This window comes from Rana temporaria, chromosome 5 (assembly GCF_905171775.1).
Source record: "Rana temporaria chromosome 5, aRanTem1.1, whole genome shotgun sequence".
Classification (NCBI taxonomy): Eukaryota; Metazoa; Chordata; class Amphibia; order Anura; family Ranidae; genus Rana; species Rana temporaria.
The window spans coordinates 349713307-349732451 of NC_053493.1; the positions used below are offsets into that span (position 1 = coordinate 349713307).

The 19145-nt window shown below is 42.2% G+C and overlaps 1 protein-coding gene across 4 annotated transcripts in view; it reads left to right on the forward strand.

The window, feature by feature from the left end:
- The window catches only part of RALYL (RALY RNA binding protein like), a 1196807-nt gene that overhangs the window by 290853 nt on the left and 886809 nt on the right, over nt 1–19145 (forward strand). For all 4 annotated transcript variants that reach the window (XM_040354532.1, XM_040354535.1, XM_040354531.1 and 1 more), the window contains one exon: nt 997–1082. The gene's annotated coding sequence lies outside the window, so the exon portion shown is untranslated. The remainder of the gene's footprint in view (nt 1–996; nt 1083–19145) is intronic.

Here is a 19145-nt window from a genome sequence, read left to right on the forward strand (position 1 = left end):
AGTCCTTCACATTTAAACTTATCAACCTTGAGTTACAACTCATCGTGTTCTGTTCATCCATCCTTCTCCAATCATAGAGAATTTGAACAGCTTCAAGAAAGAGAAAGAGTCATAGCAATATTTTGGTATACTTGGAGAAAGGGTCAGCACTGAAATAAAACAGCAGGAGACAAATAACTGTGGAAAGTGGTTAGGGATGGCTGAACAGAAGCTTAGCCCTCCAAACAAGAGTTGTAGACTGATGCTTTGCCAATGAGCTCCAGTGTAACTTAATGGGTGTGGTACAAGGCTTTCAAATTTAGGAAATATGGAAATGGGAAAAAAATTGGTGATGTGCATAGTGGGTAACCCAGCCAATTACATTTTATTTTCCTTTGGTAAAATTTGTGAAAAAGTAACTAAAGAACCTGTCTTATGGACTACTACAGAATATATCCAATGTAACGTGTCAACTTCATACTGTTTAAAAAAAAAAATGTTAAATCAAGAAAATAACTTGTTTTCATTATGGCATGATGTTGATAAATACATTTTTGGCATGTCTGTAGTAGTCCACAAGGCGGGGTGTTATGTCAAGTTCATTGGCATTATTAATACCAAGGACTCTAGTCATTGAGGAGGGTTGACCAACTTCTGAATAGCGGAGTGTGCTTTAAAATCTGTGAAAGCATATTTGGAATTGGTTGATATAGGTTACCTGTCAGAATGCATGCTGCTGCCTTATGAAAAAGTTGGCGGATAACACAAAATTGATTTTCTTTTTTTAGATTTCTAACATTTTAGGAAATAGCCATATACTAAAATATACTAATGTATGCCCTATACCTATAAAATTAAATGTAATGTAAATTGTAGAATGACTTTAGCTTCAATGTTTTACAGGTGATATAAAAAATAAATTTACTGCCACAAAAGTTCTGTTATGATTTGTATCACATCTGCCTTGTTTTATAAATACATTGCAATATTGTGATACAGGATTTTATTTTTTTACAGGTAACTTTTAAAGGACAATAAAGAGATAGCTGAAAAAAACTGGATTCGGAAGAGGGAAGGTTACACTGATTTGGATTTTTAATCAGGTAAGCGAAAAAACAGCCATTCTAATTACCAAACAGCTATATATGTGAATATGGTGTGCAGCAGCCAAAGACAAAATATAATTTCTGGGTGTTATAAAAGTGTATCTCAGTATAGTCTGTCAGCCTATATACACAGTATATTGAGTTTACCTTTTTCCTACAGGGACAGAACAAAAGAGGAGTGGTATGGGGCTGCTGAGAGGTGTCAGCGGACATATACTATGTTAAGGTGGAAAGTCCAGTGGTAGCTGCATTTAGTGCAGCATCATTCTGGTCCTAATCTAGTAATAGGCCATCGGCTATGGACCAGTGGGAAGCTTGTTATCATGTCTTATATAATATGATTTAAAGTTTATCCTTGTATTTATCATATCTGTACCCTTAATTCTTCTGTTTTTATGCATCCAAAGTGTGCTTCAACTCAGATAAAACATGGTAAGACAATTTTTTTACAGGTTATATAGCAATCAATAGGAGAGCTGAAATGATATACAGTCAACGTTTTACTGCCCTTAGGATGTGTTTTTAATTCAGCTCTCTCTGTCTGGGTACCTGAGGCTTTCTATAGATTTAAATCTAGCCTTAAAACAGACAGCTCACTATACTTTAGAAAATGGTGTATGATGGACAAGTGGACAGAGATCTCTTGCCAATAAAAGTTGGTTGGTGACATTCCCTGTTAAGAAGTAAATTAACCTTCATGTCTCACGTAATTAAAAAAAAAAAATGAATGGTATGCTGATAAGTTAATTTTTTTTTCAAAGATACATATTTTTGCTTTCTAACTATAAAGTGTAATGCTGCGTACACACGACCATTTTTCAGCATGAACAAAAACAAAATTTTTCAGCATGTAGAAAAAACAAAGTTTTCCCAACTTCATCATTAAAACGACGTTGCCTACACACCATCGTTTTTAAAAAATGATCTAGAAAAGCGCAGTGAAGTACAACGGCACTATAAAGGGGAAGTTCCATTCGCCTTTGGGCTCCTTTAGCTGATTCTGTGTTAGTAAAAGACGATTTGCGCTTTTCTGTCTGTTAAATGATGTTTTTTTAAAACAACTTTTTTTTTCATGCTGAAAAATGATCGTGTGTACGCGGCATAAGACATACATAGCACAATAACAGACTAGACAATTCCTGGTAACTTCTATAACAAAAAGGGGTTCATTTACTAAAACTGGAGAGTGCAAAATCTGGTACAGCTGGATATGGTAGCCAATTGGCTTCTAACTTCAGCTTGTTTAATTAAGCTTTAACAAAAAACCTGGAAGCTCATTGGTTTCTATGCAGAGCTGCACCAGATTTTGCACTCTTCGTTTTAGTTAATCACCTCCAAGGAACATTACAATATACTGCACACATATGTAGTGTCTACTTTTTCCCATTAAATCCCAAAAGTGTAAAAAAAAAGTCCAGACATGGGTGTCATATTTTCCAGTATTTTTGGGGTGCTGCTTTCGCAACATATACCAATTTCAGTTTTTGTATAACACCATTAAGCATTTTAAAGAGTAAGGTTGTCGTGGGTGGATTTGAATCCCTCCAGTGTATTAGCTTCACTTTACAAGCTTAGAAGAGTATTTAATTTAATGTTGATGTATGTTTGAAATGTAAATTCAGTTGCTGCTTGAGGTAATCTGACTTCCTGTCTGGTTAAATCATTGTGATTGTGACATTAAAGTATAACTAAAGGCAAAACTTTTTATTTTTTAATTTTGGATAGAGTTCAGATGAATTAGAATGCTTGTCAGTTTGCATTGCTGTCTGTGCTCCCATTTGGGAGATTTACCCTCTGTATTTGTCCAGTTTACAATTGTCTTTGAAAGTGAAAGAAAATCCCATATTTTGGGTTGTCCCCCCGGACCATGTTGCAGCTAAAGTACCAAACCACTTTTTGCGATTCGGCACTGTGTTGCTTTAACTTAAAATTGCGCTGTCATGTGACGTGGCTTCCAAACAAGATTGACGTCCTTTTTTTCCCACAAATAGAGATTTCTTTTTGTGGTATTTGATCACCTCTGCGGTTTATTGATTTGTTTGCGCAAAATGTATAGCGTTTACAAAATAGGGGAGTGTTTTATGGCATTTTTATAAAAATGTTTTTACTAGTAATGGTGGAGATCAGTGATTTTTTTCATGACTACGACATTATGGCGGACACATCGCACACTTTTGACACATTTTTGGAACCATTGTCATTTTCACAGCGATCAGTGCTATAAAAATGCACTGTTTACTGTGAAAATTACACTGGCAGTGAAGGGGTTAACCACTAGGCGGTGCTGTAGGGGTTAAGTGTTCCCTGCATAGTGTTTCTTACTGTGGGGGGGTGGGCTTTGTGTCACATGACACTGATCTCCGCTCCGAGTACAAGGAGCCGAGATCAGTGTCATTGTAACTAGTCAAGCTCTACACCTCCATGAGATGATCGCGGGCATCCCCCCAGCGATCGATTCCGCGGGACCCATGGTCCGACTCATGGTGATGGCATGGACACATGGACAGGCATTTAAAAGGGACGTACAAGTACATTGATATGCCTGTCCATGCCATTCTGCCAATGTATATGTGCAGGAGGCGGACCTTAAGTGGTTAAAAAAGTAATAGAGGGGAAATCTTCCAATAGGGACACTAGTTCTGGTGACCTGGGGGTCCCCAAGGAATTCTCTTAATTTTCCTCTCACTTTCTGTTTGGCGATGGGACAGGAAGTGATGGGAAATTTTTGCAATGGGACACAGATGGTGAAAAAAATCTGACAGGGGTTATAACTCTCCCTTGCTCCATACAAAATGAAAAAACATTTTTTTGCCTATAGTTCTACTTTAAGTGAGAGAAAATTACTCTAACTCTATTACCCACGTTGTCCAGCAAAAAAGTTTTGGCTGGACATAACCTTCAATTGTTGTGTACCATTTTTACTCATCCTTTTAAATGGTATATGTATAAAATTTTAATGGAATCAACTAGTATATAAATGGAAATTAAACACAATTTCAGTCTCCAGTTTGTTCTGCACACATATTGGTTTTAAAGCTATTTGTCAATAGGAATAACAGTTTTCTTAAATGTGGGTGAGGCCAGAGAGACCCAGCAAAGCAAAGAATTGTAGAAATGTAAGACCATAGACAACAAAAGATAACTTGAAAATAAGGAATAAACAGCCAGTAAGTTTTAGGTAAAATTATTTATAACAATAAATATAGACTTCAAAAGAAAAACATAGGTTATAGCCTTTATTTTCTTTGCCGTATTTGTTGAAATGTTTTTGCAGCTTTCCTTATCATCAAGTTTTTAAATTCAATTGCACTGGGAACAGAGATCACTCTTAACATGTTCTTGAGCAGACTGAGCTACTCTGATCTCATAAATGTAACAGTGTTAGTGGTAGGGTCTACAGATAAATGTAATCATACTGCTGAAATGGACTATTATTCCAAATAAATTCAAGCCATCAAACAGATTATTCCTCTTCATGCTATTTAATGTGCTATTTATCCACAGATGATAGAAACCATAAAAAGTCAGAGCCAACTATCTATTTCTTCAATAACCACTAACCTGCCAAATGTAGTATATTGAATCCATCAATAATTAAGTCCACAAACTGTCAGGCTGCCTTGTTTATGTGTAAACATGTGACATACTGTATGGATTTCTTGTTCCCGTTCCAGCGGTTCAAAGCGAATAAATTGTTATTGTTTTGGGCACACAGCTGCCTTTTCATGAGGATGAAAGGGATCGCTAACCATTTTCATGCCATTATTTTGGATTGTGAAGTTCACATTAAATCTTGATTCACTCGGCAGATAGTTGATGAATTATTCATTGCTATTATGATTCAAGTTTGTCCGTTTGTTTTCGAGGGCTTATTGTCTGTAGGAACAACTGGTGGATGTTGTGAATTCTAAGTACATTGCCGGCTTCTATTCTGTGTGTTTGGCTCTCCGGTGTCAGAAGCATGCATATAGCTGAAGAAATGTTGACTCTGGACTCAAGGTCATTCGGTGTATAACAACAGTGCTGACTTGAACTGGAGAATGATTCCACTCCCAGTGCTATCTCCTTGTGACCTAGGACTAGGCACATTGAGGCTGATGTATAACAAATTGGATGAAGTAAACTTTCATTAAAGCGTGACTTTTATTTAATTTTTTAGGTATCAATTTGTGTCATTGCTAGGGATGTTCTAATACACAAAGGCTAACTGTAGAAGCGACTCCCTGCTGTGAGAAGCAACTATCTATGAATTATGTAAGGAAGAACGAGAACAAAAATATGAAAAAACCTAAAGAAGCCTTACTAGACTATGCATTAGCAATAGTTTCCAACTGTCTGGATTTGGAGGGACTGTCCCTCTTTTGGAACAAAGTCCCTCTATCCCCTTTTCCTCATCATCTGTCTCTTATTTTGGTCTGATGTATATACAGTACATGTATAAAAAAAATGCAATATTTATCTATCAAAAAGCATTTTACCACCCTACACCTTTTATCTAATTTTAAATTGACGCATTTTGTTAAAAATCCAGTATAAAAGAATAGTAGTGGAAAAATAAAATCCATAATGGGGTGTGTATTTTTTATTTTATTTTTACTAATAGGTGTTGAGTCCCGTATACACTATGAGAAAATCAGAAGAAAAATTCCATACAAGACACAATTGTTCAATTTTCATATAGTGTGTACACAACGTTTGACATCCGATTCCGAATTTGCAAATTAAAACTTCCAAAGGCACAAACTCCAAACATTTTCTCGTACGGGATCAGAATGAATGATTTTCATTTAAAGTGTACCTTTTTCATACGGTTTTCGTATAAGAAAAATCAGAAAAGAAAGACTGCGCATGTTTCGAAACAATAAACAACATATTGTTATACGAGAATTTTCATACATTATTTTCTTCCTCGCTTGTGACTTGCTGTGAAACAATGAGAAAGATCGGACGAATATTCGCCCAACTTTCTTATAGTGTGTACCCCACTTTACTCTTTCCCATCTCAGAAAGTTGGGAGATATGCATTAGCTTTTTGTATTTCTTATGTGCAGCATCAGAACATGAATTGAGGGTTACAACAGAGCCAAATTATAGGCTGTCCGGGACACTTTGTGGCACATATAGGAAACAGAAAATATGCTATTCACCAAATGTTCACAGCAGTTGAATCTTCCAGGTGTATGTGTTTTAAACTAGAGTGATAGATTCACCACCAGTGAATGTTTGGTAACAGTCACATAAAGAATAGACAAGCTATGGCAAATGAAGACTTCTATGGTCAAGTCATAATTTCTTATGTAGCTCTGGGTTCAGAACAAGTATCAATATTCACATGAGGAATTACAGATGAGGAATTGTGGTGAGACTTAGGCCTCGTACACACGACCGGTTTCCTCGGCAGAATCCATCAAGAAACTTGGTGGGAAAGCTTTTTTCCCCGAGGAAACCGGTCGTGTGTACATTTTTCATCGAGGAAACTGTCGAGGAACTCGACGAGCAAAAAAGAGAGCAAGTTCTCTTTTTCCTTGACGGGAGTCTCAATTTGCTCGTCGTGTTCCTCGTCGGGCTGGTTTTCGATGAGAAACTCGAGCGGGTGTATGCTAAGAAACCGGCGCCAGAATAAAGTATGAGACAGGAGTAAAAATAGCATTTGTAATGGAGATAACACATTTTTCAAACTGTAACAGACTGAAAAGTGCAAATCGTCGCTTAACAAACTTTTACTTAACACGCAAACACATGAGATTAGCAAAACCAGCCCCAAGAGTTGTGCCAGTGGAATCGAACTTCCCCTGCTGTTGTATGTGTTGTATGTCACCGCGTTTGAGAACGAGGAGATTTTGTCTTGACAGTGTGTACACAAAGCATGCTTGTCGTGTTCCTCGACAAGCCTAACAAGGAACTCGACGAGGAAAATGATGTGTTTCGCCCAACGAGTTCCTCGGTCGTGTGTACGAGGCCTAACACCACTAGAAAAAGAGCACATCATGCCAAACCAAAGCAAGTAGATATGAAACTAAGTTGGCAGTAAAATCAAGTTTTTGAGTTGGCAGTAAATCAAAATAGAAGGAAATGACATACAAATACATGATGAATCCAGTTTTGGAACACACACTTCCTGCTTAAAATGGCAGTCATCAGGAATGTGTGTATTATCTGACAACCTGACTGCCTATGTGATGAAATAAAAAAGTTTAGTAAAAAAAAAAAAAAAAAAGTTTAAAAACTGCATACAACAGTTACACCCAAGCATTTAACCCCCCCCCCCTCAAAAGTTTTTGAGACCCCACTATTCCCACATACAAATGTAAATATTCATGTTGGGGGTTCCTGCGCACAAAAATGTTTGATGTGATGCACATATTGCCACACATGCTGGAGTGAGAGAAATAATTGTATCATTAGAGTTCCTAGGTAGCTTTAATTTGATGACCTGTAGAAGCTTTTACTATGGGAAATTTAGGGTGACCGAACCTTTATTACACAATACATTGTATCATAGTTGCCAACAGTCTCAAATTGCCCGGGACTTTCACAAATTCTAAGCAACTGCAACACAATTTTCTTGTCCTGAAAATCACCTTTGTCATGGACAGCTGTGGGGCTAGATGCACAACATCATCATACCTTGCTGGGAACACAGAACCGATCCCTTCCCCGGCCCTACCTCCTCTCCCAGAAGTAACAGAACGGCTCCAGCTGTTCCAGTACACAGGACACTCACTCGCCAATGCGAGGAGGTCAGGTGGAGCTTGCCTCTTTGTGATTGGGTGGAACTCAGAGAGGGGGTGTGGCCAGCCTCAGAGGTGTGAAGATGAATATGCTAACCCACCTTGAGACCTACTGCAACAGGTGTGAGGCTGGAGTGCACTTGACCAGAGATATGTTCCATGCTGCAAGTTGGGCTCTTTCTACAGCACCATCTCTGGGGGAACATTATGTCGGCTGGGCTCTCTCTCTCTGTCTGTTTTTTTTTGGGGGGGGAGGGGATCTCTATCTCATGGGGATGGCTCAGTCATCACCATCCTACATACACACTTCTATCCTTTCACCTCCAAACACAAAGTCATCTCCATCCTCTACACACGCTCACACCTACCTCTATCCTGTTATCTCCATCCTGCACATACACAGTTACTTCCATTCTGTGATCTCCATCCTGCACATACACACACAGTTACCTCCATCCTGCACACACACACACCTACCTATATCCTGTCATCTCCATCCTGCACACACACACACACCTACCTATATCCTGTCATCTCCATCCTGCACATACACACAGTTACCTTCATCCTGCACACACACACCCCTACCTATATCCTGTCATCTCCATCCTGCACACACACAGTTACTTCCATTCTGTGATCTCCATCCTGCACATACACACACAGTTACCTCCATCCTGCACACACACACCCCTACCTATATCCTGTCATCTCCATCCTACACACACACCTACCTATATCCTGTCATCTCCATCCTGCACACACACACCTACCTATATCCTGTCATCTCCATCCTGCACACACACACACCTCTATCCTGTCATCTCCATCCTGCACACACACACACCTCTATCCTGTCATCTCCATCCTGCACACACACCTCTATCCTGTCACCTCCAAACACAAATTCATATCCATCCTATACACACACTCACACCTACCTCTATCCCGTTATCTCCATCCTGCACACACACAGTTACTTCCATTCTGTAATCTCCATCCTGCACACGCACACACAGTCACCTCCATCCTGCACACACACAGTCACCTCCAACCTGCACACACAGTCACCTCCAACCTGCACACACACAGTCATCTCCATCCTGCACACACACACACACACACAGTCATCTCCATCCTGCACACACACCTACGTATATCCTGTCATCTCCATCCTGCATACACACACACTTCTATTCTGTCATCTCCATCCTGCACACACACACACACCTCTATCCTGTCATCTCCATCCTGCACACATACCTCTATCCTGTCATCTCCATTCTGCACGCACAGTCATTGCCATCCTCCATCATTCTCCACTGTACATTTTTGTATTTAACACTACCACATTATACACTATGTAAGTCATCTCAGGCACTATTTGACCACACCCCTTTAAAGTGGCTGTAAACCCTCCCTCCTTACTTTCTCCTATAGGTAAGCCTAGAATAAGGCTTACCTATAAGTAGTGGAAATATCTCCTAAACATGCACCATGGGCTGTGAAGAAACGGACCTCCGTGCCGTTTTTACCCTAGCGTGTGCCGTTACTGACGGCTCCCGCGCACATGTGTGGGAGTGACGTCACGCGGCTCCAGCCAATCACAGAGCCAGAGTTTGCGGCCCCCGCAAGGAAGAGAGGCAAGAAGATGGATGCAGCATGCACAGGGGACAACGCTGGATTCGTTTGCAGGTAAGTATCACATAATAGGCTAGTATGCAATGCATACTAGCCCATTATGCTTTTAATTTGCAGGGAGCAAAAGAGGAAGTAAAACCCATCAGGATTTACTTCCTCTTTAAGCCATGCCCAGCATTTCACATATTTTAAACCATGTCCACTTTTCTCCACTGAGCCCACAAAAGGTGAGTGATCCATGCCTCCGTCTACATAGGCTTTCTCACCACGCATTAAAAAAAAAGTGTCCCTAAGGGCACTTTCACACTGGTAGCGCCCGGGTGTCGACAGGAAAGCACCGATATTTATGGTGCCGCTTTACTGTAGTTTTTGCAGTGCTTTACGGTCACTAGCAGCGGCACTTTAACCCCCACTGACGGCTGAAAAAGGGTTAAGAGCGCCCGCAAAGCACAGCTGAAGCGGCACTTTGACAGTGCTTTGCCGGCACTTCGGCGGTACTGCCTATTGATTTCAATAGGCAGGGGTGCTTTAGGAGTGGAGTAAACACCGTTCGTACAGCGCCTCAAAGATGCTGCATGCAGGACTTTTTTAAACGTTCTGCCAGCGCACTGCTCCAGTGTGAAAGCACTCGGGCAGGTTTGGTTTTTCATTTAATAAAACTGAACAGGTTTTGAAACATTACAAAAATTACAAAGCATGTCGATCGTAGTGTAGGGCTGTCCATACACAATAGAGTGTAAAATATAATGGCGGGCCCATCTGGATTACATTTTTGGGCATAAAAAATTTGAGTTAAATTGGAGAGGAGGTAATTATATACATACTATTTCCAGAGCAGAAAGGGATAGATGATAAAAGATGAATATTTAATATACATACTTTGGCCCCTGAGGGGTTAAATGTTGATATTGCCCTGAACGCTGGGTTCACGCCTATGCAAATTGGATGCAGTTTTACCACAATAAATTCGCAGGAGATTGTGACTGGCTCTATGGAGCCAGATCACATATCTCTGCTGCGCCTGCAGAGCAGCTTGCAAAGGAGTGCTGTGCGTCTTTCGCTCCATTTCAGGGTCGAATTAAGGCAAAAATCCGGCCCTGCATCTGTTGGAGGTGTGAACCCAGCCCAAATGTTTTATTAGTGATAAATGAATGGACTTGGAGGGTTTCAATCAATCATAATTTACAAATCTTTTCTAGAGTGTATTTTCAATATGAGGTTGTATTCCATTTAAATAATTGCATGTATGGACAGGTTGAATTGGTCCCATGGAAAACACTGACAATATGTATTGATTTTTATTTCACATGAGGTTTGTATTGAGTATTGAATTAAGATGCAACAAACATTGGCAAGAGGCTTAGGTATGCAAATGTATTGCGCAAACAGTGATGTGGGGAATACCCAATGCCAATACCAGAGCAAATAAACAGAGGCAAGTAGAAGCACATCTCTGAAGATATTAGGTGTGGTTCGCTGGAGATATGAGTAAGAAAGCCAATACTTGGCCCTGTATGAGAAGGAGGAGGAGAGAATCAAGTTCACAAGAGTGAAGGAGCTAAGGTGACCTAAGGAAGTCAGAGAGAAGAAAAACAGAAAGATAAAAAGAAAGAAGAGGGGAAAGAAAAAAGGTATAAAGAAGGAGAGTCTGTTGGGTTAGAGAGGGGAAGGAGGAAGAAATAGCGTGGATGGGTAAGGGGCAGTGGCGGTTTGTGATTTTAGGATGGGGGGCGCCAGATCCCACCCTTCCTTTTTGACCCTGCCCACTTTTCATAAACTCCACCCCTTATATTATCCACCCACTCCATCCTCTATTTTCCACTTGCTTCCACCCATAGTGTCAGGAGTATATAGCCCCAGCATCAGAGGACAGAGTACAGAGCTCAGCCTCACAGATTAGGGTATACAGCTCAGCCTCACAGATCAGGGTATACACCCCCCTCCCACTGCTCTGTGGTGCCCTCCGCCGTTTACCGGAGCCATCGGCAGTGGCGGAGGTGTTCTGGTCCTTTCCCTGCCTGGGTATGGAGACGAGGGAGAAGAAGATGCCCCCCACCCGTCTCTATATGACTGCAGGGCGGAAGCAACGTCAAAACGTCACTTCCGCCCAATGCTCCTAAAGGGATATTTTTTTTTTATTTTTTTTAGAATTACTTTTTTTTTTTTTGCATTTTAGTCTAATTATGAGATCTGAGGTCTTTTTGACCCCCGATCTCATATTTAAGAGGACCTGTCATGCTTTTTTCTATTACAAGAGCTGTTTACATTCCTTGTAATAGGAATAAAAGTGACCCATTTTTTTTTAAAACAGTGTCAAAATAAAAAAAATAAAGTAAAATAAATAAGGAAAAAAATATATATTTATTTAAAGCGCCCTGTCCTGGCGAGCTCGAGCGCAGAAGCGAACGCATACGTGAGCAGCGCCCGCATATGAAAACGGTGTTCAAACCACACATGTTAGATATCACCACGATCGTTAGAGCAAGAGCAATAATTCTAGCCCTAGACCTCCTCTGTAACTCAAAACTGCCACCTGTAGAATTTTTTAAACGTCGCCTGTGGAGATTTTTAAGGGTAAAAGTTTGTCGCCATTCCACGAGCGGTCGCAACTTTTAAGCGTGACATGTTGGGTATCAAATCAAATATTAAAAATAATGGGCTAACTTTAATGTTGTCTTATTTTTTGTTTGAAAAAAATGTTTTGTTTTTTTTAAAAAGTGCGCTTGTAAGACCGCTTCGAAAATACGGTGTGAAAAATAGTATTGCCATGACCGCCATTTTATTCTCTATGGTGTTAGAAAAAAATATATAATGTTTGGGGGTTCTAAGTAATTTTCTAGCAAAAAAAACAGTTTTTAACTTGTAAACACCAAATCTCAGAAAGAGGCTCGGTCCTTAAGTGGATAAATTTGTGTTGGCAGTGATGTATTGTTGTGCGTATAGATTGCTTTGGTCCACAATCAATTGATACAGGTCTTCTGTGAAAAACAGCTTAAATTCCAGGTTGGGCAGTGAATGGGGGAATAACGGGTGCTGCTGAATCTGGGGGCTGCCAATAAGGATTTGCAAGCTCCTCTAAAAGGATACTATGGGCTTTACAGGCTCATGCACAATTTCTTGGTGGCTATGGGACACTCAGGGGCGGCCTGTCCATTAAAGTGGTTGTACACCCTCTCTGCTGACTTTTACCAATAGGTAAGCCTAGAATAAGGCTTACCTATAGGTAGTGGAAATTTCTCCTAAATGTGTGCCGTTTAGGAGATATCCCAATTGTAGTGTGCTGATGATGTAATTTGTGCAATTTCTTCCCTAGCGTGGGTCATTACTGACGGCATGTCACACAGCTCCGGCCAATCACAGAGTCGGAGTCTGCGAACCCCAATAGGAAAAAGGGCGAAAATTGATGCAGCGTTCACAGGGGACGTGTTGCAAGTAAGTGTTACATAATGGGCTAGTATGCGATGCATACTAGCCCATTATGCTTTTCATTTGCAGGGTTTGCACAGCGCAAAAGAGGAAGTAAAACCCATTGGGGTTTACTTCCTCTTTAAGGGCACATGGGCACCGCTCCCCCATCCATGCATCTGGCCCCCATGCAGGATGCCAGATGAATGGATTCCAATGGGGGGGTTGAAGCACCTCTAATAGGCTTCAAAATAGGGGTGCAAAGCACTGCGCTACAAGCCGACCCAGGTGTGTTACAATAGCAAATGAATATTTGCTACTGAAATGCTGATCCTCCTCCCGACCAATCAGGAAGCGGGTATGAGACCCTTCCCCTGCTGTGATGACCGCAGGGGAAGGGGAAGCTGCCCATGATGCCCACTGCCCGTGAGGCCTGCCGCCCGAGTCAAGTGCTGATCGCCATAGATGGGGTAAGTGCTGCAGACCCAATCAACCGAACGGACGGGGGGGAGTGGTGTATGTGTTTGCAGCTCGCCCCAAAAAAGGCAGCCGCCACTGGGGACACTACAAATTTTGGCTACCTCCCCAACTTGGACTGTACTTTTGGAACTCGCCACGTCACCATGAGATACTGTTGTGCTAGTGTGTAAAATGGAGAGATGTACTAGGCCACTGTACATTCTCCACCAAAAGGTAGTGCGGCACTAATACTTGCACTCTGCTGCATATGAGAAAAGTCATGCATTTATAGCACTTCAGCTACATGGGGTTGGGTACACCTGATCTTAACAGAGACCTCTTTTGCATCGTCGGGTTCTTATTCTGATGCAGATTCTCTCGGTGAGGACTACCTTTCGCTCTCATCTGACACATTCAGAAATCTGAAGGCCTCTTTTGCTACCTTTTTAAGGACATTTTGGACACTAAATTTACAGGTACCTTTTCTTGTGAATTTTTTTTTTTTTTACAGGTACCTAGGCACTCATGGGAAAAAGTGCTCCTGGCTTCAGGAACTGCTTGAACCGCTACAATTTTTTGTTTTACCTGCTGATACTAGCAGATATCAGGCCTGTTCTTTATAGCTCTGTGATTTAGTGTACAATGTATCAGGGGTGACAGTGATCTATTGGCACTGCACTTGTTGGGGGGGGCAGAGGAGCTAAACGCAAGTGCTGGCAGGTGTCGGGCTGATTCTGCTAACCCTGCATTTTTGGGGACACTTTACTAAGGGGGATACTAGTACAGTTCTGTTCATAATCAATAATCAATATTGATCTGGAAGGACTCTATACTAGTAATGGCGGTGATCAGCGACTTATAGCATGAGTGTGATAGTGTGCGGGAAATATAACACTAACTGACCCTGGCTGGGAGGGACGCTAACTGACCCTGATGTTATCTGAAGTGACGCTGATACAGCGATCAGTGATAATACTGTACACTGACACTGTACTAATGACACTTGCTGGGTGACAGGGGGTGATCAAAGTGTTAATTCTGAGCGATCAAGGGGTTAAATGTGCCTAACTAATGTGTGCTGCTTTTACTCAGTGTATTGTTCCTTTCTCTTCCTGGACCGAAAAGTGTACAAGAGGAGAAAGACCAGCTAGATCCATTGCCTGTGTTTACTAACACAGGCACAGAACTGCTTTCCTATTTGCTGCAGCTGATCAGCAGGGTCACGGGCAAAATCATTGGCCAGGACCCGCTGACTAACTGGTCCTGCAGCGAATGACAGTGGGGGTCACCTGGGTGTGCATGCGCAAACCCGGAAGAAGGTAAGTTACTGTGCCCACACAGGTTGCCTGTCCACAGTACATTGCAGGAAGTGGTTAATAGATCTGGAAAGTTTTCTGTTTGCTGTGGTATATACATTTTTTTATATACCTTCTACTTCAAAATGTGTTTTTTAACCAATCTAATTTAATGCTTGCAGATGATTTGGCTATGTCTGTATGGAGGTGCACATACTGTACATAGATATATGTGAATTTTAAATACTTTATAAGTTTATATATTTATTCTTGTAGCTGGCTTATACATAGTTGTGCACCTACTTGAGAGATTTCCAGGTTAATAGATAAAGGATATATAGGGCCAGATTCTCAAAGGAGATACTCTGAGTCTGGGCTGTCGTATCTATGCGCCTGATTATTAGAATCAGTTACGCATAGATTTCTATTAGATCCAACGGGCGTAAGTCTGTTACGCCGTCGGATCTTAACTGCTGGCCGCTAGGGGCGTGTACGCTGATTTACGCCTAGAAATATGTAAATCAGCTAGATACGCGAATTCACAAACGTACGCCCGGCCGACGCAGTACAGATACGCCGTTTACGTTAGGCTTTTCCCGGCGTAAAGTTACCCCTGCTATATGGTGTTGTTCCCGCGTCGAATTTTTAATATTTTACGTCGTTTGCATAAGTCGTCCGTGAATGGGGCTGGACGTCATTTACGTTCACGTCGAAACCAATACGTCCTTGCGGCGTACTTTGGAGCAATGCACACTGGGATATTCCATGGACGGCGCATGCGCCGTTCGTGAAAAACGGCAATCACATCGGGTCACAAGTTATTTACATAAAACACGCCCCCCTGTTCCAAATTTAAATTAGGCGGGCTTACGCCGGCCTATTTACGCTACGCCGCCGCAACTTACGGAGCAAGTGCTTTGAGAATACAGCACTTGCCCGTCTAAGTTGCGGAGGCGGAACGTAAATAGGATACGTTACGCCCGCACAAAAATACGCCGATCTACGAGAATCTGGCCCATAGTGTTTTGCAAATACTGTACCCAGTGGAATCAATTAAAGGGTTAACAGACACACAGTGATTGGTATCTGCTTATATAAGAGCAGTCAGGGTGGTGTGTTCCTCAGGTTTCAGAAAGTGGGATCTGCCCCCAAAACTTATTAGCATTCCAACCAACCGACATGTGTATTCTAGAAGAGGAAGTGGGTGGCATCTTCCTTGGTCACAGTTAGGAGAGTCTGACAAGTAAGGCCTAGTACAAACGAGAGGATTTATCCGCGGATACGGTCCACCGGACCGTTTCCGCGGATAAATCCTCTCGAGGATTTCCGAGGATTTTGATCCGATGGAGTATACTCACCACCGGATCGAAATCCACGCCGAAATCCCATCGCGATGACGTGTCGCACCGTCGCCGCGATGATGACGCAGCGACGTGCGCGACGCTGTCATAAAAGGAATTCCACGCATGCGTCTAATCATTACGACGCATGCGGGGGATTCATTCGGACGGATTGATCCGGTGAGTCTGTACAGACCAGCGGATCAATCCGTTGGGATGGATTCAAGCGGATAGATTTTAAAGCATGTCTTAAAATTTTTATCTGCTGGAAATCCATCCCAGGGGATAAAAATCCACGGAAACAGATCCGCTGGATTGTACACACCAGGGGATCTATCCGCTGGAGCCGGTCCGCGAATCAATTCCAGCGGATGGATCCTCTCGTGTGGGAAGAATCCAGCGGTGAAGGAGTGGAATTACCCTTCCATTCGGCCCCTGGTGTACAGATTCACCCTACCCCACTGTATATTGTGATGTCTCTCTGATTTTAGGGCATGTGAGTGCAATTAGTATTCTGTGTTTTATGTAGAATTTTAAATAAAGGCCCAGAATCAGGTAGATCCGCGCAATATTTGCGTGGGCAAAGATTTTTCTCTGCGCCCACGCAAATATTTTGATTTGCCCGCGATTCACGGAGCAGTAGCTCCGTAAATTGCCCGGGCGCTATGCTAATTAGCCCTGCGTAAGGGCGCCTAATGTAAATGATCCCGCCGGGGGCGGGAATCATTTAAATTAGGCGCGCTCCCGCGCCGAGCGAACAGCGCATGCTCCGTCGGGAAACTTTCCCGACGTGCATTGCGGCAAATGACGTCGCAAGGACGTCATTTGCTTCTAAGTGAACGTGAATGGCGTCCAGCGCCATTCACGAATCACTTACGTAAACGACGTGAAATTTAAATTTCACGAGCGGGAAGGGCGGCTATACTTTAGCATTGGCTGCTCCTACTATGAGTAGGAGCAGCCTTACGCTAAAGTTGCCGTACGGAAACTCCGTACCTTGCGTGCGCAGGGCCCGCGCAACTTTTGTGAATCCGTGGTAGTATGCAATTTGCATACTATACGCCGATCACAATGGCCGCGCCCCCTAGCGGCCAACGCAAGAATGCAGCCTGAGATATGAAGGCATAAGGAGGCTTATGTCTGTCATATCCTAGGCTGCAGTTCGCGTAGCGATGTTCCTGAATCAGGGGCATTCGCTACGCGGGAGCAAAACAGCTATTGGTTGCGCGGGCGCAATAGCTTCTTGAATCTGGGCCAAAGTGTTTTATTGCTCCAGTGAGATACGCTTCTTGTCACCCCTTTTTAAAACTCTGTCACTTCCCTTGTGCTGACTATTGGAAGCTCCAAGCATCTCTCTTGCTGGCCAAGAAGATCAAAATACACTATTAATTGACACAATTGTTTATTGGACTGGATCTGCCAGGTCTATGCAATCATAGACCTCGTCTATGCAATCACGAGATTGACGACGAGACGCTTCATTTGCAGGGTTTTGACCTGCCTTGTGGCTCAATTCATCGCATCAGACAACTTCCGCGGGTAGTATCACTACGGCCGGGTGCTTTGTTCTCCGAGTTATGACGTCACTTCAGGTTTATCACTGGCACATGGAAACCGGAAGTGATGTCGTCAGCAGCTCCGTGGAATGCACAGCCTGTGCGGAGGAAGCATGAGGAGCGGACTCCTCTACCGCAACTGCTTCCCACTGAAGGAGAAGACACCACAGCCCAGTAAGTGCCGGACCATTGTCATAAAAAGTGTTTGGGGACCTGGGTCCTGCCCTAGGGGACATGTATCAATGCATTTTTTTTTAAAAAAACAGCCATTTTTTCGGAAGCAGTGATTTTAATAATGCTTAAAGTGAAACAATAAAAGTGAAATATTCCTTTACATTTTGTACCTAGGGGGTGTGTAAAGTATGCCTGTAAAGTAGCGCTTGTTTCCCGTGCTTAGAACTGTCCCTACACAAAGTGTAATTTCTGAAGGAAAAAAAGTCATATAAAACCACTCGCGACTATAATGAATTGTGGGCTTCCGGAGGTCTAGTATGGATTTTAAGGGGAACTCCACCCAATTTTTTTTTTAAATTAGATTTTTCATGTTCGAGTCCCATAGACTTTAATGGTGTTCGGATGTTCGAACAAATTTATTGCCTGTTCGCATTTTCTAAAGCGAACCGAGCTGGGGGGTATTCGGCTCATCCCTACTAACTAGTTATGTGTTCACTTGTAGTTCCACCAAACCAAACTGCAATAGCAAACATGCTATCAAACCTCAAACAGCACATTTCAATTCCAAACTTTACAACAAACTGCAAACAGCAATAGAGCGAGTAAAACTATTGATTAAAGCGGTTGCATACCCGCTGTAATTTTTTATATTTTTTTAAACCTGAAAAGCAAAAGCCATAATCAGCTAGTATGCACTGCATACTAGCTGATTATGAAATACTTACCTTGGAACGAGGCGAGAGGAACTCACCTGGTCCACGCCGAGGGAGATGTCACCTTTCCTCGGCATGTCTTTCGGGTATCGCCGCTCCAGCTCTGTGATTGGCTGGAGCAGCGATGTCGTCACTCCCACTCCGGCAAGGTCCGGCGGCTGCCGGCCCTTTAGCCGAGGATCCCTGCTGCGCATGCGCCGCTGCAGTCAGCGGTGCATTGCGGAGGGAATATCTCCTAAATCTGTAAGGTTTAGGAGATATTCTTTATACCTACAGGTAAGCCTTATTATAGGCTTACCTGTATGTTAAAGTGGTAGTACAGAGTTTACTACCACTTTAAGCCTAAGAGAGATCATTAAATTGTTTAAATAACTTAAAGTGAGAGTACAGATACTGAAGAAAGAAATATATCTACCATTTTATGTAGAAAGACAAGATTGAACAGTTGAACTGCCATTTGTTATACTTTTTCAACACGTGTTTGTACATGGACTGCCTGCTCCGAAATTGTCAGTGTTATATATGAAGAAAAGCTGAAGTTAATAAAGAAGTTATCTCAAGAGTTCGATGTGCTCTTTAAACCTACTGCTTCCATAGAACAGCATTAGAGGAATTATAGAGTAACAGACAGTCTTGCTTAGACTAAAAGATCAGAGAAATCAATATTCTTCTAATGCCACAGCGCATAAAGGCACTTCATAGTGCTGGGCCTGCCACAGATGCATGCTCAGAAGCATTGAACTACT